The following is a 23,734-nucleotide window of genomic DNA, read 5'->3' on the forward strand; positions in this document are numbered from 1 at the left end:
TAAACTACCCTTCTTCCAGCTTTGGTACAGACTCAGTGTAACCATACATCCATAAAGGCACACTGTTTTGAGAAAAAAATATTTGGCAAACTTTTTTAGTTTGTGGAGGGGAAAAAAGCCATGCACTGCAACGGTATCATGTGCAAATGATATGATGAAATGTTTTAATCCAATTTACATCATCAGTTATCTGTTTGCAAACGGAACAAAAAAAATGTTGAAGATTTTGTTGACGGTTACATTCCTTTAAAGGTAACAAGTAACCTATCCCATTAATGACCCCAAAACTCTGCCCTGATTATATTGCTCCCCACTGAGGTGTGATGACAGTTATAATGTGCTTGTCTGATGGCTACTGGTTTTGCTTGATTTCAATAGTGCAGCATTAACAGCTCCTTAGTCTGACAAGATAAAGGTCTCTATCTGTCCACACCTCAACAGCAAAGTCCTGATGCTTGTAACTGTGAAATGACCTTTGTTGTTGTATAATAGGGGTCTTCATTTCTGAGCCAATTAATTTGTCGGTGCGGTGCATTGTTTTCTTGTAAACAGCATTTGAAGTCTTATGGGAGCTTTTACATGAGGTCCTAATTATGTGATTTCAAATGCTGCATAGAAAAAAAAAGCAGTAAATTGAAAAAATAATTGTGATAGAGACTGTAAGAGTGCTCATTTATTACAGAATATTGATTTGTGAGTAAAATAGTTACTTTTTTATCAACAGTCTTTAGATAGAGTTAGACAACAAATACTCTATTGCATAGCACATTGACAGAATCCACACAGAATATCTAGGGAAATCAAATGGACTCTTGTTTATGCGAGGGTCCATTTTGTAATTTTTTTTGCTAGCTATTGGCATATTATAAAGAAAGTGGACAACATTTCAAATCATCATAATGTGATGGGGGTAAGTTGGTGGATCAGTTTATATCAGTGGCACTGATTCTTAAACCTATAATTTAATAAATGAGGGGTAACTGCATTACCATTCAGCAAAGATCGATTTGGTTTCTCATAATGTTTAATAATGTACTTATATTATGCATGAGTCAGGCGATCATATTAATATGCAAATGGAACAAAAGCTCAGGGCTCTCCATGACATGCCTGTGCCGGTGTGCCTGTGATTTTTATTTCCACAGTATTGGGATCTAATTTGTGTTACAATATGCGTAACGTCATTAGAAAATACTCCATTATAAAATTTCTTATAGCAAGGGGTTCAGCCTGGAAGATTTGTTTTTCAATCACTGTTAAACTCTAGCAGGGATCTTTCCTTCAACTTCATGCAAAAGAAAATTGAATGCAAAATATGTAATGTTCCCTTAACAACCATGCAACCAACAAGGACGATGATGTGAATAGTTACAACAATTTTTCCATGACAACAACAAACCCAACAATTTTTTCACTGTTTTAGGAAGCTGTCACATCCTCTCCGATTTCATGGCATCACCTCACTGTGGGATGAATTCACCAGTCTTTTACTCCTATTTTCTAAACAATTGTATTCTCCATGTTTGGCTTGGTTTTATCAATGGTATGAACAGAAAGTTTATTGGGTAATGTTTGGATTCATTACTCATATGTTATTCAGTAAGGTCCGTCACCTGAATAAACAAATTTAACAGATTCTTCTACATCTTTTTAAAAATTAATTCTTGGGATGTGGACATTGCTGACAAGGCCAGCAGTAATTGCCCATCGCTAGTTGGAGAGGCACGCAGATATAAGGAGGCCCAAGAGCGGGAGAGGAGAGCGAGAGGAGAGCGGATAAAAGGAGGTCCAAGAGTGGGAGAGGACAAGGCGAAGAGAGCGGATAAAAGGAGGCCCGAGAGCAGGAGAGGAGAGCGGATAAAAGGAGGCCTGAGAGCAGGAGAGGAGAGCAGATAAAAGGAGGCCTGAGAGCAGGAGAGGAGAACGACAGCGGAGCCTCTTTCTCTTTCACTCACACAGACATAAACTTGAAGGAGTGACGTTACAGGACAGCAGGTAGGTGATTCGTTGGTGAGTATTACTGTTTTCTTTTCTCTCTAACTTAGGGCAGTGTGTTAAACTAACAGCTTATATTAATATCTTAAAGTAGAATCATAGAATGATAGAAAGGTTACGGCACGGAAGGAGGCCATTCGGCCCATCGAGTCCGCGCCAGCTCTATGCAAGAGCAATCCAGCTCATGCCACTCCCCCGCCGTTTTCCTGTTGCCCTGCAAATTGTTTCCTTTCATGTACTTATCCAGTTCCCTTTTGAAGGCCATGATTGAATCTGCCTCCACCACCCCCTCGGGCAGTGCATTCCAGATCCTAATCACTAGCTGTGTAAAAAAGTTTATCCTCATGTCACCTTTGGTTCTTTTGCCAATCACCATTAATCTATGTCCTCTGGTTCTTGACCATTCCGCCAATGGGAACTGTTTCTCTCTATCTACTCTGTCTAGACCCTTCATGATTTTGAATACCTCTATCAAATCTCCTCTCAACCATCTCTGTTCCAAGGAGAACAACCCCAGCTTCTCCAGTCTATCCAGTTAACTAAAGTCCCTCATCCCTGGAATTATTCCAGTAAAGCTCTTCTGCACCCTCTCTAAGGCCTTCACATCCTTCCTAAAGTGCGATGCTCAGAACTGTACACAATACTCCAGTTGTGGCCGAACTAGTGTTTCATAAAGGTTCATCATGACTTCCATACTTTTGTACTCTATGTCTCTATTTATAAAACCCAAGTTCCCGTATGATTTTTAACTGCTTTCTCAACCTGCCTTGCCACCTTCAATGATTTATGCACGTATACCCCCAGATCTCTCTGTTCCTGTACCCCTTTTAGAGTTGTGCCCTTTAGTTTATATTGCCTCTCCTTGTTCTTCCTAACGTAATGTATCACTTCGCATTTTTCTGCGTTAAATTTCATCTGCCATGTGTCCGCCCATGCCACCAGCCTGTCTATATCCTATTGAAGTCTATCACAATCCTCCTCACTGTTCACTACCATTCCAAGTTTTGTGTCATCTGCAAATTTTGAAATTGTGCCCTGTACACTCAAGTCCAAGTTATTAATATATGTCAAGAAAAGCAGTGGTCCCAGCTCTGACCCCTGGGGAACACCACTGTACACCTCCCTCCAGTCCGAAAAACAACCATTCACCACTACTCTCTGTTTCCTGTCCCTTAGCCAATTCTGTATCTATGTTGCTACTGCCCCCTTTATTCCATGGGCAAGCTTATCGAAGATAAACTGATGTTAATAAAACTAAGAATAGTGAGTGAATAAAAACTCTGATAAAGTAAATATATAAATCAAGGTTAGATAGGGATGGCAGGGCAGATGGTCTGTCTAGGTGGGAAAGTAAGCTGTGAGGAAGACACAAAGAATCTGCAAAGGGATATTGACAGGTTAAGTGAGTGGGCAATAAGGTGGCAGGTGGAGTGTAACGTGGGGAAATGTGAAGTTATTCACTTTGATAGGAAGAATAGAAAAACAGAATATTTTTAAATGGTGATAAACTTTAAATGTTGTTCAGAGAGAATTGGGTGTCCTCGTACAAGAAATACAAAAAGTTAGTGTGCAATTACAGCAAGCAATGGCAAATGGCATGATGGCCTTTATTGTAAGGGGGTTGGAGTACAAGAGTAAGGGGTTCCATTCACAACCCTTCAGATAATGAAGCAGTCCGTACCCGAATGCAGCAAGACCTGGACAACATCCAGGCTTGGGCTGAAATGTGGCAAGTAACATTCGCGCCAGACAATGACCATCTCCAACAAGAGAGCGTCTAGCCACTTCCCCTTGACATTCACCGCCATTACCATCGCCGAATCCCCCACCATCAACATCCTGGTGGTCACCATTGACCAGAAACTTAACTGGACCAGCCACTTAAATACTGTGGCTACAAGAGCAGGTCAAAGGCTGGGTATTCTGCGACAAGTGACTCACCTCCTGACTCCCCAAAGACTTCCCACCATCTACAGCAGTGTGATGGAATACTCTCCACTTGCCTGGATGAGTGCAGCTCCAACAACACTCAAGAAGCTCGACACCATCCAGGACAAAGCAGCCTGCTTGATTGGCACCCCATCCACCACCCTAAACATTCACTCCCTTCACCACCAGCACACAGTGGCTGCAGTGTGTACCATCTACAGGATAAACTGCAGCAACTCGCCAAGGCTTCTTTGACAGCACCTCCCAAACCCGCGACCTCTACCGTCTAGAAGGACAAGGGCAGCAGGCACATGGGAACAACACCACCTGCACGTTCCACTCCAAGTCACATACCATCCCGACTTGGAAATTTATCGCCGATCCTTCATCGTCGCTGGGTCAAAATCCTGGAGCTCCCTACCTAACAGCACTGTGGGAGAACCTTCACCACACGGACTGCAGCGGTTCAAGAAGGCGGCTCACCACCACCTTCTCAAGGGCAATTAGGGATGGGCAATAAATGCTGGCCTTGCCAGCGACGCCCACATCCCATGAATGAATAAAAAAAAAGTCTTACTACAATTGAACAGGGCTTTGCTGAGACTTCACCTGGAGTACTGTGTACAGTTTTGGTCTCCTTATCTAAGGAAGGATATACTTGCCATGGAGGTGGGGCAACAAAGGTTAACTAGATTGATTCCTGGGATGAGAGGATTGTCCTATGAGGAGAGATTGAGTAGAATGGGCCTATATTCTCTGGAGTTTAGAAGAATGAGAGGTGATCTCATTGAAACATACAAGATTCTGAGGGGGCTTGACAGGGTAGATGCTGAGAGGTTGTTTCCCCTGGCTGGAGGGACTAGATCTAGGCGGCATAATCTCAGGATAAGGGGTTGGCCATTTAAGACTCAGATGAGGAGGTATTTTTTCACTCAGAGGGTTGAGAATCTTTGGAATTCTCTACCCCAGAGGGCTGTGGATGCTGAGTCATTGATTATATTCAAGGCTGAGATCGATAGATTTTTGAACTCTAGGGGAATCAAGGGATATGAGGATTGTGTGGGAAAGTGGAGTTGAAGTCGAATCTTATTGAATGATGGAGCAAGCTTGAGGGGCCGTATGGCCTATTCTGCTCATATTTCTTATGTTCTAGTTGCCCTGAGAAGGTGGTGGTGAGGCTCTTTCTTGAACCGCTGCAGTCCGTTTGGTGAAGGTGCTCCCACAATGCTTTTAGGTGTTGAGTTCCAGGATTTTGACCCAGTGACGATGAAGGAAAGGTGATAACTCTCCAAGTCAGGGTGGTGTGTGACTTGGAGGGGAACTAGGAGGTGATGATAATCCCATGCACCTGCTGCCCTTGGCCGTCTTGAAAGTGGCTGAAGCAGCCTTGGTGAGTTGCTGTAGTGCTTCCTGTAGATAGTACACGCTGCAGCTACAATGCGTCGGTGGTGGAAGTTTACGCTAGTGGACAAGATGTCGAGCTTGTTGAGTGTTGTTGGAGCTGCACCCATCCAGGCAACTGGAGAGTATTCCATCACACTCCTGACTGTGCCTTGTAGGTTGGCGAAAAGCTATGGGGAGTCACGAAGTGATCTGATCATTGCCGAATACCCAGCCTCTGACCTGCTCTAGTTGAGTTTCTGGTCAATGTTAACGGTGGGGGATTCGGCAATTGTGAAGCCATTAAATGTCAAGTGGAAGTGGTTAGGCTCTCTCTTGTAGGAGATGGTCATTGCTTGGTGTATCTCACAAATTTTACTTGCCACTTATCAGCCCAAACCTGGATGCTTTCCAGATTTTCTTCTTTATGCGGGCATGGATCTGAGGAACCGCGAATGGAGCTGAACACTGTGCAATCATCAGTGATCAGCCTCATTTCTGACCTTAAGGTGGAAGGAAAGTCATTGATAAAGCAGCTGAAGATAGTTGCACCGAATATACTGCCCTGAGGAATTCCTGCAGAAATTCCTGGGGTTGAGATTATTGGCCTCCAATAACTACAGCCTTTGTGCTAGGTATGACTCCAGTCACTGGAGATTTTTCCCCCAATCTGCATTGACTTCAGCTTTACTAGGGCCCGAAAACTAGGCTTTGCAAGGACCAATTTCTAGGCGATAATTTCTTAAGTTTAATAATAATTCTCAGTGCCCCATATTAATTCATGGAGATTTTATGAATGTTTCTGCCCACTTTGTGTCTTTGCCCCACTCCCTGTAACATGACTGTGACTCTCAAGAGTGAGGCTCCATTTACTGAATTTGCCAACAGTACTCAGTGTCTTGAGCTTCATTTGCCGTTGTGTGTGTCATCACCAGACAAATTAGATTTAGTTTTGAAAATATAACTTGCTAAAATAACAAGATACGATTTTGTTTTATTAATGGGTCAAAAAGTTAACTTTCCTTCAGAACACTAGAGCTATGCCAATTGAAGATATACATACACAGACGCACACACACACACACACACATGCACAAGAGCTTATTATTTAATAAACAATTTTGATGTAAGCCTTCAAATTCCTGGACAATGAGGCAGAATGTAATATGCTCTGGATCCACAATCTTCTGAGTCAGTACTCAGATTGGCCTTGCAAAATTTATACACACAGTAAAACAGCACGGGATCAAAATCATGCTCAGCATATGCGCAAGCAATTCACTCACTAAAACAAATCAGAGTAAAACTATCAAAGGATCAAAACTAAACTGAAATGTTTTATCCCAGAAAGTAATTATTTTTCAGAGTATTTCTGAAATAAAAAATGCTAATTACAGGTGGAGGAATTGAAGTTTGATCATGGAGTTTTAGTATCCTGACTGGGTTTTTGACAATCTTGCACTATAGCCATCTGAAAACATAATACCTCCTACAAATGGTTCCACCTGGTGCAGAGTAAAGCCACAGTTTAATGCTATGCAAGTGCCAAAAAATGCTTAAAAACACAATGTCCTTTTTTAATTAGTGAAAATAATAGAATCTTGCAGAAGAGAAGAGGCAATCGAGTCCCTCGTATATTTATCAGTTCTCAGGAAGAGCTATCCTTTTAGTCCTGTTTCCAGCCCTTTCCCCATAACCTTTTTTCCCCATATATTTATCCATTTCCCTTTTAAAAGCTATAATGGATTCTGCTACCACCACAGTATATAATCGGGCATTCCTCTCCCAACCTCTGCCTTTGATCATTTGGTGATGACCTTAAATTTATTCCCTCTGGCTGCTGACTCTCCAATTGTTTTTCCTGATGTACTTTATCAAAATCTTTCATAATTTTGAACACCTCTGTCAATCTCCTCTTAACCTTCTCTTGATCTAATAAAAAGGGCCTCAGTTTCTCTAATCTATCCTCATAACTAAAGCCTCTCATCCTTGGTATCGAGTGAAAGAGGCAAGACCCCTGACAGAATCATTCACACCAGGCTTACGATTATATGATGAATCCAGACAAACTACGCCCGTAAGACGGTCCTTCACAGTCTGAAGAGGAATACTCATTGGCCCAGGATTTGCTGGGAAAATAATGGCGAGTTAAATGCGTACTCCGTTATTAGTGTATAAAAAAACAGCAATTTGTGGCAAGAAAGAGATACCTTAGCCTCGCAAAGACCAGAGCTCACCATCAACCTCCCTATGAGTTTCAAGAAATTGCTGCATTTGTGCTGTTAAAAGGAATTAAACTCACCGCAGAAAGTTAGGGCTGGTACTTAACGATGTAAGGACCCTTTTAATGACGAGATTTATGTTCAATTTTCAGCCAGTTATTTTTTGTGATTTCAACAGGGAGGTGTGGGAAATATGGGCATGGATTTGGGAGGCAATAACACATTCTGTGACTTTGGAAAGGAAAGGGGGTTTGGAGATGCAGTGGAAGGTCCGTTGTTGGGTTTCTTGATTGGGGGTTGGAGGGGGGTCCGGTGTGATGACAGCGGTTTTGAAAGCGCCTGAAGAAAGGAAACCATTTACAATGTCAGGTAGCATGTCGGCCAGGAAAGGAAGTTGAATGGTCAGAAGTTTAATGGGAATTAGGTTGAGGGAGCAGGAGGTAGATCGCATGGATGAGATGCCATGAAGGGAGATGGTAGAGAAATCTCTGCCATCTCTACAATCTTCTGAGTCAGTACTCAGATTGGCCTAGCAAAATTTATACACACAGTTAAGCAGCAGGGGATCAAAATCATGCTCAGCATATGCGCAAGCAATCCACTCACTAAAACAAATCAGAGTAAAACTATCAGAGAATCAAAACTAAACTGAAATGTTTTATCCCTGAAAATAATTATTTTTCAGAGTATTTCTGAAATAGAAGAAAATGCAAATTACAGATGGAGGAATTGAAGTTTGATCATGGAGTTTCATGGTCTCATGGATGAGATGCCATGAAGGGAGATGGTAGAGAAATTAGAGAGAGAAGGGGGTTCACGGATATGGTGGGGGTTCTCGAGGGAGTTTTGGCATGGGTAGGGGAGAAAGCAGAAGAGGCAGCTGAATAGATGGTTTCTATCTTCCTGACAAAGAAATCGATGAGGTCCTCACACTTATTGTTAGATATCAGGGTGGTGGGGGATTAAAGGAGGTAGTTGGTAATACAGAAAAGATGCTAAGGGGTTACATTTGCTCTCTAGAATGCTCCTAGATTAATGGGTGGTTTTGGCAGAGAAGAGTAAAGCCCAGTAGAGCTAGATGGGATCCAGCCAGATTAGCCAATGTACAGCTAAGCCAGTTGTTGGCCAGATCCGCTCAAGTCTATGCCCCTGGACTTTGCTTAATGAAGGCTTTGATTTATTTGGCAAGGGAAGGGATTGAGTGGAGTTAGTATCTACATCGATACTACAGCACAGAAATAGGCCATTCGGCCAAACTGATCTATGCCGCCATTTACGCTCCACACAAGCCTCCTCCTTCCCTATTTCATCTAACCCTACCACCACTTTCTATTCCTTTCTCCCTCGTGTGCTTATCTGGTTTTTGCTTAAATACATCTATGCCTCAACTAATCCTTATGGTAGTGTGTTCCACATTCTTACCACTCTTTGGGTAAAGAAGTTTCTCCTAAATTCCCTAATGGATTTATTAATGACTATCTTATATTTATGACCTCTAATTTTGGATTCCCATACAAGTGGAAACATTTTCTCTACATCTACCCTATCAAACCCTTTCATTATCTTAAAGACCTCTATCAGGTGACCTCTCAGCCTTTTTTCTACAGCAAAGAGCCCAGCCTGTTCAGTCTTTCCTGATAAGTATATCCTCTCAGTTCTGGTATCATCCATAGAAATATAGAACCATAGAAAAGATACAGCACAGAAGGGGGCCATTTGGCTCATCGTATCCACGCCGGCTTGAAGAACAACCAGGTGCCCATTCTAATCCCACCTTCCAGCACCCGGTCTGTAGCCCTGCAGCTTACAGCACTTTAGGTGCAGGCCCAGGTACTTTTTAAAAGAGTTGAAGGTCCCATCCTCTACCACCAATTCGGGCAGTGAATTCCATTCACCCACCACCCTCTGGGTAAAAAAATTTGTTCCTCATGTCCCCTCTAATCCTTCCGCCAATCAACTTAAATCTATGTTCTCTAGTTCTTGAACTCTCCGCTAGGGGAAACAGATACTTCCTGTCTACTCTATCTGGGCCCCTCATAATTTTGTACACCTCAATCAAGTCTCCCCTCGGCCTCCTCTGCTCCAAGGAAAACAACCCCTGCCTATCAAATTTCTCCTCGTAGCTGCAATTTTCAAGCCCTGGCAACATTCTTGTAAATCTTCTCTGCACTCTCTCCAGAGCAATTACGTCCTTCCAGTAATGTGGTGACCAGAACTGCGCACAATACTCCAGCTGCGGCCTTACCAGCGTTTTATACAGTTCCATCATTACATCCCTGCTTTTGTATTCTATACTTCAGCTAATAACGGAGAGCATTCCGTATGCCTTCTTCACAACCTTATCACCTGTACTGCCACCTTCTGGGACCTGTGCACATGCACTCCAAGGTCTCTCACTTCCTCTACCCCCTCAATCTATTCCCGTTTACTGTGTATTCCCTTTTCCTATTTGCCCTCCCTAAGTGCATTACCTCACACTTCTCCGGCTTGAACTCCATTTGCCATTTCTCCGCACACTCCACCAACCCATCGATATCTTCTTGGAGTCTACAGCTATCCTCTTCACTATCAACTACACGGCCAATTTTTGTGTTGTCTGCAAATTTGCCAATTATGCCCCCTACATTCAAGTCCAAATCATTAATATCTACCACAAACAGCAAGGGACCCAACACTGAGCCCTGTGGAACATCACTGGAAACAAATTTCCATTCGCAAAGACATCCATCGACTTTTACCCTTTGTTTCCTGTTTCTGAGCCAATTTTGGATCCAATTCGTCACATTTCCCTGTATCCCATGGGCTTTTACCTTTCTGACCAGTCTCCCATGTGGGACCTTGTCAAATGCCTTACTAAAATCCATGTAGACAACATCCACTGCACTACCCTCATCAATCCTCCTTGTCACTTCCTCAAAGAATTCAATCAGATTTGTAAGGCATGACCTTCCCTGAACAAATCCATGCTGACTATCCCTGATTAAACTATGCCTTTCCAAGTGACAGTTTATCCTATCCCTCAGTATTGATTCTAATAGTTTGCCCACCACCGAGGTAAGACTGACCGGCCTATAATTGTTCGGCCTTTCCCTCGTACCCTTTTTAAACAATGGTATACGTTTGCAGTCTTCCAGTCTTCCGGTACCTCCCCTCAAATGAGGATTGGAAAATGATCCTCAGAGCATCTGCTATTTCCTCCCTGGAGTCCTTCAATAGCCTAGGAAACAATCCATCCGGCCCTGGTGACTTATCAACTTCCAAGGATTCCAGTTCCTCTAGTACTTCCTCTCTTGTTATGATTACCTTATCCAATATTTCACACCTCTCCTCTTTAACTACTAAGCCCAGATCATCCCTTTCCTTTGTGAATACAGAGACAAAATATTAATTTAAAACTCTACCCGCATCCTCTGCTTCGACACACAAGTTACCCTTATCATCCATGATAGGTCCCACCTTTCCCTTAGCTATCCTCTTGTTCTTAATGTGCTGATAAAACTTCTTTGCATTTTCTTTAATCTTACTAGCTAATATTTTGTCATGCCCTCTCTTTGCTTTCCTTATTTCCTTTTTTACGTCATCCCTGTACTTTCTATACTCCTCTAGGCTTTCTGCAGAATTTTGTTTTCTGTGACAGTCATAAGCTTACTTTTTCTGCTTTATCTTGCCCCGTATACTTCTAGACAACCAGGGGGCTCTAAATTTGGCAGTGCCATCCTTTTTCATCCTTGTGAATCTTTTTTGCACCTTCTCCAATGCCTCCATATGCTTTTTATAATATGGAGACCAGAACTGTGCACAGTAATCCAAGTGTGGTCTATCCAAGGTTCTATGCAAGTTTAACATAACTTCTCTGCTTTTCAATTTTATCCCTCTAGAAATGAACCCCAGTGGTTGGTTTGCCTTTTTATGGCCTTATTAACCTGCGTCGCTACTTTTAGTGATTTGTGTATCTGTAGCCAGAGATCCCTTTGCTCCTCTACCCCATTTAGACTCTCATTATCCAAGCATTATGTGGCCTTCTTACTCTTCCTAACAAAATGTATCACCTCACACTTATCTATATTGAAATTCAGTTGCTAATTACATGCCCATTCTGCAAGTTTATTAATGTCTTCTTGCATTTTGACGCATTATTTCTTTATATTAACTATAACCCCCAATTTGGTGTCATCTGCAAATTTTGAAATTGTACTTCCAATTCCCAAGTCCTAATCATTAATGTAAATTGTGAACAACATTGGTCCCAGCACCGATCCCTGAGGAACACCACTTCCCACCTTCTGCCAGTCTGAATAGCTACCCTTAATGCCTTTTCTCTGTTTTCTGTTTTGTAGCCAATTTGCTATCCATTCTGCTCCCTGTCCCCTGACTCCACATGCTCTGACCTTAGTCATGAGTCTACAATCCGATACCTTATCGAAGGCCTTTTGAAAATCCAAATATATTACATCTACTACATTACCCTTGTCTACTTTTTCTGTTACTTCTTCAAAGAATTCAATGAGGTTGGTCAGGCATAACTTTCCCTTCTGAAATCCGTATTGACTGCTTTTTAATATATTTTTGTTTCCTAAACGTTTTTCTATACATCTTTGAGTGATGATTCCATTATCTTTCCTACTACTGACATTAAGCTAATTTGTCTATAGTTCCCTGGACTTGTTCTAAATCCCTTTTTAAATATAGGAATAACATTAGTTGTCTGCCAGTCCTCTAGCACTATTCCCTTTTACAATGAACTTTTATATATATGTAATAGTGCCTCAGGTATCTCTTCCTTAACTTCCATAATATGCGTGAATGCAATCTATCCGGACCAGGGGTTTTATCCCTCTAAGTTTGATTAGTTTATCAATTATCTCCCCCCTTTCTATCTTAAATGTTTTTCTATCTTTTTTGATTTCTTCTAATATTACGCCCACCTTATTAGTCTCCCCGGTAAACATTGAGGCAAAGTAACTGTTCAATATTTTGCCATTTTGCTGTTGTTACCTGTGAGTTTATCTTGTACATCCCTTAGTGGCCTTATCCCTACCCAGATTTTTCTTTTGTTATTTATGTGTCTGTAGAATATTTTATTATTTCTTTTTATATTCCTTGATAATTTAATTTGGTAGCTCCTCTTTGGTTTCCTAATTTTTTATTTTTTGCTTCTTTCCTAACCTTTTCGTATTCCCTTTTGTCAAACTCTGCTTTATTGTCTGTGTACTTAGAGTATGCCTTTTTCTTTAGTTCAGTTTTACTCTTATCTCTTCATTCATCCATAGTCTTTCATTATTGGCTAGCTTGTTCTTGTTTTTTAGAGGAATATATTTCTCTTGAACTCTATTGATCACCATTTTAAATATTTCCCACTGCTGTTCTATCTCTTTGTCATTTTTTTTCCAGTTTACCTTCCCTCGTTCCATTCTGATCCCATCAAAATCAACTTTTTTCCAATCTATCACTTTGGTCCTTATCTTACTTGTGTCTTTCTCAATCATTATTTTAAAGCTTATTATGTTATGAACTCTATTGGCTAGATGTTCTCCTGTGTTTATTTCTCTTATCACCTCTGGTTCATTTCCCATTACTAGATCCAGCAGTGATTCCTCTCTTGTCCCATTCCAGTTCAAGTGGAACCTGTCCCAATGGTGCAGCTCCTTCCTGTCCCAGTACTAGTGCCAGTGTCCCATGAAATGTCAATTAGTATGTGGCTCGGGTAGTAACCACTCATGAGGTCCTGTTTTTTTTATTTAGTTCCTAACTTCTGATATTCTCTTAGCAGGAGCTCCTCCTTTTTCTTCCCCATGTCATTGGTCCCAACATGGACCATGATAACTGGATCCTCCCCCTCCCTTTCCAAGTTCCTCTCCAGTTGCTTCAAGATATCCTTTACCCTTGAATAGGTAGGCAACACACCCTCCTGGACTCTTGGTCGCAACTGTAGAGGATGCTATCTAACCCCCTAATTATCGAATTCCCTATGATTACAATCTTTCTATTCTGCTCCTCCCCACCTCAGCCTGCCTCCTGATCCATGGTGTCATTCTGGCTGTCCATCCCGCAGCCTGCATCATTATCCTCACAGATAGCAAGTATATTGTACCTGTTGGATAGGACCAGTGTCTGTGGGTCCTCCTTCTCTACTACTCCTTGGTTCCCCTTACCCTGCTGACTAACAGTCACACTCTCCCTCTCCTGTACCTGTGCTTTCTTCTGAGGTGTGACTGTACTCTGGAGAAAACTGCCCAACAATTCCTTCCTCTCCCTTATGTGTCAGAGAGTCTCTAACTTGCACTCCAGCTCACGTACTCTGCCATTCCTAGTTTTTATTTGTTAGTATTAATTATGTAAAAATAGAGACAGGACCTGCATCTGTGCTTTACGTGTATGATGTCTGATCTCCGTTCAGACTCCATGCAGACAGCAGACTGTTATTTTTAGCAAATAACAGATACCGGCAACCTTTAAGAAATTTTAAGAGATTGGGGCTCCCCCTGCTGGTGGGAAGTGCACATTTACTTCAATCGTCATGTAAGCCTACTTTTCAATGCTGCTTGAACGTAAATCCATGGCCGGACGAAGTTCTGGTCCTGCCTGCGCAGGGGCCATTGGGCCCTGTTTAATGGCGGATCGTGCCACCCGCGCCCAATAATAGGCCTTATCCAATTTCCCACCCCCACCAAGGTCTACATTATATTTAGTAGATAGATTTTAGCTTGATTTTAAATTAATTAGTAATTAATTATTCTCAATATTTATTTATTTCACTATTTATATATAGTTTATAGTTTAAAATAGAATGATCACCTCACCAATCTGAGGTGATGTACATCCTGGTCTTGTTGAATTAAGCTAAAAAGGATTTAATTCTTCAAGCAGCCTGAAGTCCTTTAATCAGAGGTTAGGTAAGTTTTTTCAAATGCTTCAGATATATCCTGGGAGGCAACCATAATAATCCAAAAAATGGATATATTAGTTTTAAACTTTTTTCTTGTTATATTGTAACTATGTCTTTGTTATGACATGTGAGCCAAGCTTTGTGAGAATAAATCAGTGTCATAAATTTTTTTCACTTTTTAAAACTAAAAAAACCATTTCCTTAACTGCTATATTTTTGTTTCAATTTTACTGCATGCTTAACAATCAGAATAGAGGAAAGAAGCACAAACTTCCTTCATGAATGCCAGACATAAGGCTCCAGAAACACAATATCTCTCTGAAGTGGCATACTGGAAATTTGGCTTGGTGCCTATGATTACTGAAAAGACCCATTTTTGTGAGTGATTTGTTTGGTATAAATCAAAACCTACATACCTCTGCACAATTCAGTGCTATTATTGAGATAAATTGACCTCTAATGACCCTATTTCCGCATGAATTAATTGCATTTCAAATACAGTTACAGTGGAAAATGTCATTGTTCACAATCGTATTGAACATACTGTTAAAACACAGGTCTCTTAGGTTAATTCTGTTGTTTCCCTCTACTATGAACTGAATTTAGGGCCTCAATCTGGCACATGTTGAATGCCGGAGCAATCTCTGCAATGTAACTATTTAACTCTAGTGTGATATAAAGTAACCCAGATTAGGTTGGAAAATTCAGTTTACTAAGGAAGAATTCATTTCCAGCTAATGAGCAACTTGTTTTTTTCAGTAAGGCATGTGTGCTCCTCCCTCCCTTTTTCCCCAAAATAAGTGCTGTGCACAACTGACATTTGGTGCACCGAGATTTTAAACCAGCATATTCTCCAATATACCGTGAACAATATAATAGAAGATCCACAATTAAGTTTAGTTTCTTGTATCAAAATGTTCTGGATTTTTAAGAATCTCTGTCTCAAACTATATATGACAGTAAAGAATATTTAAACTTCCTAATTAAAACAAATAGATTTCACAATAAACTGCTATTTCTATGAGGTTAACTTAAATGAGTGAAAGTTGCTTTAAATTGTGGGTGATTTTAAACATTTAGTCAGGTAAAGAACCATACTGCCACAAAGGGAAACTTCTTGCCAACTGGTTGGGATAATATGAACCATTAATGACTTCACCATAGGCTATGTGGTTGCCAAACAACAGTGATAGTAATAAGGTGACATTAGGAGTGTCTGGCATCACTTAGCTGCCTCTTGCATGTATTGCAAGTAAAATGGCCATATTAGGATGCCATGCATCCATTTTTTTGGCAAGACGGTTTGTTTTTCTCAGCAGGCCATCAGTCTTTTAAATTATTTTTAATGTAAACCAGGCAACAAAAGTCCACTTTACCGCCTTTTTCTGTTTATTTTGGCAGACTTTTTTTCATCTGGCTTTGTGAGGTTTGCAGTAAAATATTGCAAATGGATTAATTTGAATTATTCCAACAGTTGCAAAGTCACCAGGACCTTAACATGAAGTTCAACAATAGTATTCAATAATAGGTGAAATAGTATGCTTTAATACAACGTATATTTTTTTTCTTCACTTCTTAAAAAATTCGTTCATGGGATGTGGGCGTCGCTGGCGAGGCCGGCATTTATTGCCCATCCCTAATTGCCCTTGAGACGGAGGTGGTGAGCCGCCTTCTTGAACCGCTGCAGTCCGTGTGGTGAAGGTTCTCCCACAGTGCTGGTAGGAAGGGAATTCCAGGATTTTGACCCAGCGACGATGAAGGAACGGCAATATATTTCCAAGTCGGGATGGTGTGTGACTTGGAGTGGAACGTGCAGGTGGTGTTGTTCCCATGTACCTGCTGCTCTTGTCCTTCTAGATGGTAGAGGTCGTGGGTTTAGAAGGTGCTGTCGAAGAAGCCTTGGCGAGTTGCTGCAGTGCATCCTGTAGATGGTACACACTGCAGCCACAGTGCGCCGGTGGTGAAGGGAGTGAATGTTTAGGGTGGTGGATGGGGTGCCAATCAAGCGGGCTGCTTTGTCCTGGATGGTGTCGAGCTTCTTGAGTGTTGTTGGAGCTGCACTCATCCAAGCAAGTGGAGAGTATTCCATCACACTCCTGACTTGTGTCTTGTAGATGGTGGAAAGGCTTTGGGGAGTCAGGAGGTGAGTCACTCGCCGCAGAATACCCAGCCTCTGACCTGCTCTTGTAGCCACAGTATTTATATATTAACTCATGCCTTTGGTCCCATCTGCTCCCCACCCCTCTTTCAACTATGATCATAATAGGTACAGCACAGGAGGAGGCAACCCGGCCTATCGTGCCTGTACTGGCTATTTGAAAGAGCTATCCAATTAGTCCAATTCTCCTGCTTTTTCCCCGCACCCCTGTAATTTTATTCCCTTCAAGTATTTATCCAATTCCCATTTGAAAGTTATTATTGAATCTGCTTCCACCACTCCTTCAGGCAGTGCATTCCAGATCATTACAATTCGCAGCATAAAAAAGTGTTTCCTCATGTCACCTCTGGCTCTTGGCCGATCACCTTAAATTTCATCTGCCATGTGTCTGCCCATTTTATCAGTCTGTCTATATCCTCCTGAAGTCTGTTACTATCCTCCACATTGTTTACTGCATTTCCAAGTTTCATGTCATCGGGAAACTTTGAAATTATGTTCTCTATACCCAAGTCCAGGTCATTAATATATATCAAAAAGAGCAATAGTCCTAATACTGACCCTTGGGGAACACCACTGTATACTTCCCTCCAGTCTAAAAAACAACCGTTCATAACTACTCTCTGCTTTCTGTCCCTTAGACAATTTTGTATCCACACTGCCACTATCCCTTTAATCCCATGGGTTATAATTATACTAACAAGTCTATTCAGAGTAGGAACAGCACGGGAAGAGGCCATTTGGCCCATCGTGCTTGTGCCAGCTCTTTGAAAGAGCTATCTAATTAGTCCCACTAGCCCTGTAAATTTTTTCCCTTCAAGTATTTATCTAATTCCCTTTTGAAAGTTACTATGGAAACTGCTTCCACCACTCTTTCAGGCAGTACATTCCAGATCATTACAACTCACTGCATAAAAGAATGTTTCTTTATGTCGCCTCTGGCTCTTTTGCCGATCACCTTAAATCTGTGTCCTCTGGTTAGCGACCCTTCTGCCACCAGAAACAGTTTCTCCTTGTTTACTCTGTCAAAACCATTCATGATATTGAACACCTCTCTCAAATCTCCCCTTAACCTTCTCTATTCTAAGGAGAATAACCCCAGCTTCTCCAGTCTCTCCACATAACTGAAGTCCCTCATCCCTGGTACCATTCTAGTAAACCTCTTGGGCTAAGGCTTTGACATCCTCCCTAAAGTGTGGTGCCCAGAATTAAACACAATATTCCAGCTGAGTCCTAACCAGTGTATCATAAAGATTTAGACTAACTTCCTTGCTTTTGTACACTATGGAGGAAAAAAAAATCAATAAGGCCTATAATCGGGCGAGAGTAGCGTGTAAATTCCGAGCTGCCTGCCACTTACCATGATAGAGAATGAGGAAGACCAAAATGAGGCATGCTCAATGCACGTCATCGGCAACCTGCACCTCTTAAAGGTGCAGGTGCATATTTTAAATGGGACATGCACAGTCTACTGGGAGGTGGGAAAGATGGCTTGAAGGATGGCGGGACCGGCGCGAGAGATGGCCCCACGTTTCTCCGACGATGCACTGAAGGCTCTGGTAGAGGGGGTGGACGAAAGGAGGGCCAACATGTATCCGCCAGGTGGCAGGAGACCCTCCAGACTCCAGCTCCGCAGGCATTGGGAGTCTGTGGGCTAGGAAGTAAACGCCAGGAGCATTGCACTGCACGTACGTGGGTGCAGTGCCAAAAGAAGTTCAATGATTTGACACGAGTGGTCAAGGTGAGTGAATGCAAGTGTCAAATGGCACATCCTACCAACTGCACCACTGCTCCACGCATCACACTCCCTGTCACCCACCCACCAACAAACACTGCCCATCCATACGCAATGCTGCACTCGGCATGCTGCATCTCACCCGCACATAGTACCACACTTGCAGGCTGCACAACCACCAATCATAGGTCACACACACTGTCAGCTATTCGACCATGACAGGCACATCACCCAGACAACTTGCAGGAGACTCACTGACACACTGCTCTCTGTCTTGCAGGAGAAGGTTGCGTATAACAGCCAGCAGAAGGAGAGACCTGACGGAGGACAGGCACACCCACACATCCTCACCCCCGGAAGGAGACTGAATTTCAGATCATTACCGCGTTGCAGCCGTGACCACATGCCGCGCTGGAGGTCCCAATGAAGTGGGGGGGGGGTCTCTCCATATCTAATGCTCCTTCTCATTTTCCACATCTCCCTCCTCCCATAATCTTTTCTGACTCACGTGCTGCACATGTCTTATTTGCTCCTCTCCCCGCTCCACAACTCAACCTGTTTCCTTTGTCATTACAGATACCCAAGAACTCGTGGCGGCACCATCCGAGGTGGAGGAAGAGGAGGTGGTGAGACACCGAGCACAAGTGCACAGGTGCCGGGGCGGGGGGAATAGATACCACAGGACCAACTCGCTGGAGGGCGAGGTCACTCACTAGTTCTGCTGCAGAGGAGTCAGATGATGACTTTGATGGGCCAGGCTACAGAAGAAGGCTGATGGGCGTACACCACCAAATGCTTGGGGCACTGGAAAGCCTGCCAGAAAGCCTATACACAATGAAAAGGGGCATGGAGGAGTCCAGCTCCAACTTGGCACAAGGCTTTGCACAGAGCTTGGAGCCCAACCTCTCCAACATGGAATGGGTGGTCACCACCATCAGCACACCTGTGGAACCCACCATGCGCAGCGTCTGATGGCCGATGTCCAGGCTTCCATTGCAGCACAAAACCAATGTCATCAAAGGTCTGCAAGCTACAGTTGCAGCTCAGACTGCTGCAAAGGAAACTCAGACTGCTGCTGTCATGGCTCTGGGGACCACTGTGGAACGGGGCTTCCAGGGCCTCACAGCACTCGAGCAATCCGTTCCCCAGCTGATCACCAGGGTTTCTGAGGCGCCACCCTGGGAGAGTGGCAGTTGGACCTGCTGTTCTATCTCCAGACGACAGCATTCCTGCTCCCACCCCAGCAACTCCGCCAGTGACCTTGTTGTTGCCTATCGGCCAGCCAGGCCGGATTGCTGCATCCTATGCTGAGATAGTGCAGTCTGAAGCCGGGCCCTCCCGGTCCAGAGCTGCTCAAGGTCATCCTCCAAGGCCATCTGCAAGCTCCTCCATTGAAGGGCAGCAGCCTTCCACCACCCATGCTCCAGCCACTGGGGAGGCACCTCGTAGAAGCACTAGAATAGGTAAAGGCACACGAACAACAGGCATTTAGGCAATGCACAAGGGTGAATAGATCTGTTCTGTTTCTATAATTTTACTTGTTAATTGATAAATGTGACTTTGAATTTGCATTTGGTGGTGGTTTTTATTTGTGGGATAAGCTGAGGGGGAACCCAATGTGTAATCAGATGGAGGGCGATTTGATGGTCATGTGGGAGTGGAAAGGTGGGGAGTGTAGGACTGTTGGTGAGTTGGGGGATGTAGTTGATATTATTGATAGCGGGCACGGATCAGGCGAGCACGCAGAGCCGTTGCAGACAAGGCGTGTGGTTCCTGTTGCACCCTTGCGTCTTCTTCCACTTCCTCCTCTGGCTCCACCATCTCCTCCTCCTCAGCCTCTTCTTCCTCCTCCTCTTCCTCAGCCTCCACCTCTGGCTCAGGGTTTTCTCCGATCATCGGTGGCAAGGGCTGTTCCCTCATGATGGCGAGGTTGTGCAGCATGCAACATACCACCACGAATCTTCCCACCCACTCTGAGGAGTACTGCAGGGCTCCTCCAGAACAGTCCAGGTAGTGAAAGCGTTGTTTGAGGAGGCCTATGGTGTGCTCCACAACATTTCATGTGGCAGCATGGCTCTCATTGTAGGCCTGCTGCGCACTTGTGCATAGGTTCCTGACCGGAGTCATAAACCACGGCGTGAGGGGATAGCCCTTGTCGTCCAGTAGCCAGCCTTTGACTTGCAGAGCCGGGTGAAAGATAGCTGGCACATTGGACTGCCGCATAATGAAGGCATCATGACTACTCCCAGGGTAGCGGGCATCAACCTCCATGATTCAATGCATGTGGTCACACACCAGCTGTACGTTCAGGGAGTGGAAGCCCTTTCATTTGACGAAGACGGCCGAGTTGATATGCGGGGCATGCAGGGCAATGCTCATGCAGTCGATGGCACCCTGCACGATGGGGAAGCCAGCAATGCGAGTGAACCCCCATGCTTGTTTGTTCTGCTTGTCTCCGTCAAGAGGGAAGGTGATGAACCTGTTCCTCATGTGGTACAGTGCGTCTGTGACCTCCCTTATGCAGTAGTGCACTGCGTACTGCGAGATGTTGCACAAGTCGCCAGCAGAGGCTTGAAATGATCCTGAGCCGTAGAAATTTAGCACCACGGTTATCTTCACATGCACAGGTAATGCTGTCCTTGCCCTGCTTTGAGGCTGCAGTTGTGGCTGCAGCAGTTGACAGATCTCCATCACGGCCTCCTTGGTGAACCTCAGCTGTTGGATGCAATGCTCCTCACTCATGTTGAGGTAAGAGAATTGATCCCGGAAGGCCCTCATTGGATAGGGCCTCCTGCTCAGTGCCCTGCGCCTCCTCGTCCTCCATCTCCTCGCAGCTTGACCTGCTGCGCGTGGCCTCTCTGCATGCTCCCAGTCATGCTCAATGCCCAGCAGCAGCCCTAGCAGACCACCCATGGTTGCCAGGAATGTTGTTCAACCATGGTAGTAACTTTCCAATCCTTAAGGCAGTACCTGCCAAACCACTCTCACATGTACTGGAACAACTCTCAGTAAGTATACGAAGCTTCAAAAAACACTTCCCATTCCACCAGCAGTCAGAAGCAATAATCCAGCAACTAACCTGCAACACCTGCATGGTCCCTTTAAATAGCACTGGTGGGGGGTTCCTCCAGGCCGTCTAAGACATGTTCAGATGTGCATGGTTAAGACTATAGGAGCATGGAATATAGGAACAGGAGTAGACCATACAGCCCCTCGAGCCTGCTCCGCCATTTGATAAGATCATGGCTGATCTGTGATCTAACTCCATATACCTGCCTTTGGCCCATATCCCTTAATACCTTTGGTTCCCAAAAAGCTATCTATCTCAGATTTAAATTTAGCAATTGAGCTAGTATCAATTGCCGTTTGCGGAAGAGAGTTGCAAATTTCTACCACCCTTTGTGTGTAGAAATGTTTTCTAATCTCGCTCCTGAAAGGTCTGCCTCTAATTTTTAGACTGTGCCTCCTACTCCTAGAATCCCCAACCAGCGGAAATAGTTTCTCTCTATCCACCCTATCTATTCCCCTTAATATCTTATAAACTTCAATCAGATCACCTCTTAACCTTCTAAACTCTAGAGAATACAACCCCAATTTGTGTAATCTCTCCTCGTAACTTAACCCTTGAAGTCCGGGTACCATTCTAGTAAACCTACGCTGCACTCCCTCCAAGGCCAATGTGTCCTTCCGAAGGTGCGGTGCCCAGAACTGCTCACAGTACTCCAGGTGCGGTTTAACCAGGGTTTTGTATAGCTGCAGCATAACTTCTGCCCCTTTGTACTCTAGTCCTCTAGATATAAAGGCAAGCATTCCATTAGCCTCAATTATGCGTTGAGTTGAGCGTTAAGTCCCAAAATGGTGTCTATCACTTTAAATCAGTGTTGCACACTGATTGTACACATTTTCTCCCTACTTTACACGCTGCCGGTATTCAGTATTTGCGCGCGCAATAATATCTATAACAACATGGCACGTCACGCTGGACTTTGGGAGGCCGTATAGCGCCGGAACAACGAGTACGACACAGCCCAATTTCTAACGCTGTGCCTCTATTAATAAAGCCCAGGATACCATATGCTTTTTTAACAGCCTTCTTAACTTGATCTGCCACCTTCAAAGATGTGCACCCCCAGGTCTCTCTGTTCCTGCACCCCCTTTAAAATTATACCATTTAATTTATATTGCCTCTCCTCATTCTTCCTACCAAAATGTATTACTTCACACTTCTCTGCGTTAGATTTCAACTGCTATGTGACTGCCCATTTCACCAGTCTGTCTATGTCCTCGTGAAGTCTGTTAATATCCTCCACATTGTTTACTGCATTTCTGAATTTTGTGTCATCTCCAAACTTTGAAATTATACCCTCTATACCCAAGTCCAGGTCATTAATATATATCAAAAAAGAGCAGTGGTCCTAATACTGACCCCTGGGGAACACCACTGTATATTTCCCTCCAGTCTGAAAAACAACCATTCACCACTACTCTCTGCTTTCTGTCCCTTAGCCAATTTTGCATCCACACTGCCACTGTCCCTTTAAACCCCTGGGCTTTAATTTTGCTAACAAGTCTATTATGTGTTATTCTATCAAATGCCTTTTGAAAGTTCATGGACACATCAACCGTACTGCCCTCATCAACCATCTCTGTTACTTCATCAGAGAACTCAATCAAGTTAGTCAAACACGATTTTCCTTTAACAAATCCAGGCTAACTTTAATTTATGTTCCCATACTTTTCCAAGTGCCAATTAATTTTGTCCCGGATTATTGTCTCTGAAAGTTTCCCCACCACCGACCTTAGGCTGACTGGTCTGTAATTGTCTGGTTTATCCCTCTCCCCTTTTTTGAACAGGGGTTTAACATTTGTTATCCTTCAGTCCTCCGGGACCATCCTCATATCTAAGGATGATTGGAAGATTGTAGCCAGAGCTTTCGTAATTTCCACTCTTACTCCCCTCAGTAACTAGGCTACATCCCATCTGGACTGGGTGACTTTTCTACTTTGAATACTGCCAATCTTTTAAGTTCCTCCTCTTTATCTATTTTTATCCTATCCAATATCACTACTACCTCCTCCTTTACTGCTACAATGGCAGCATCTTCTTTTCTAGTGAGGATGGATGTGAAGTATTCATTTAGTACCTCAGCCATGCTCTCTGCCTGCACAAGAAGATCTCCTTTTTTGTCCCTAATCACTCCCATTCTTCCTTTGACTATTTATATGTTTATAAAAGACTTTTGGGTTCCCTTTTACGTTAACTGCTAATCTATTCATATTCCCTCTTTGCCCCTCTTATTCCCTTTTTTAAATTTCCTCTGTACTTTCTTTATTCAGTCTTGTTCTCTACTATTTTATAAACCTTGCATTCATCATAAGCCTCCTTTTTCTGTTTCATTTTAATCTCCAGATCATTAGTTATCCATGGAGCT

At 43.3% G+C, this 23,734-nt stretch overlaps 1 protein-coding gene across 1 annotated transcript in view; it reads right to left on the reverse strand.

Moving 5' to 3' along the window:
- Positions 1 to 23,734, reverse strand: part of lama4 (laminin, alpha 4) — a 170,466-nt gene that overhangs the window by 128,889 nt on the left and 17,843 nt on the right. The window lies entirely within an intron of this gene.

This window comes from Heptranchias perlo, chromosome 5 (genome assembly GCF_035084215.1).
Source record: "Heptranchias perlo isolate sHepPer1 chromosome 5, sHepPer1.hap1, whole genome shotgun sequence".
Taxonomy (NCBI): domain Eukaryota; kingdom Metazoa; phylum Chordata; class Chondrichthyes; order Hexanchiformes; family Hexanchidae; genus Heptranchias; species Heptranchias perlo.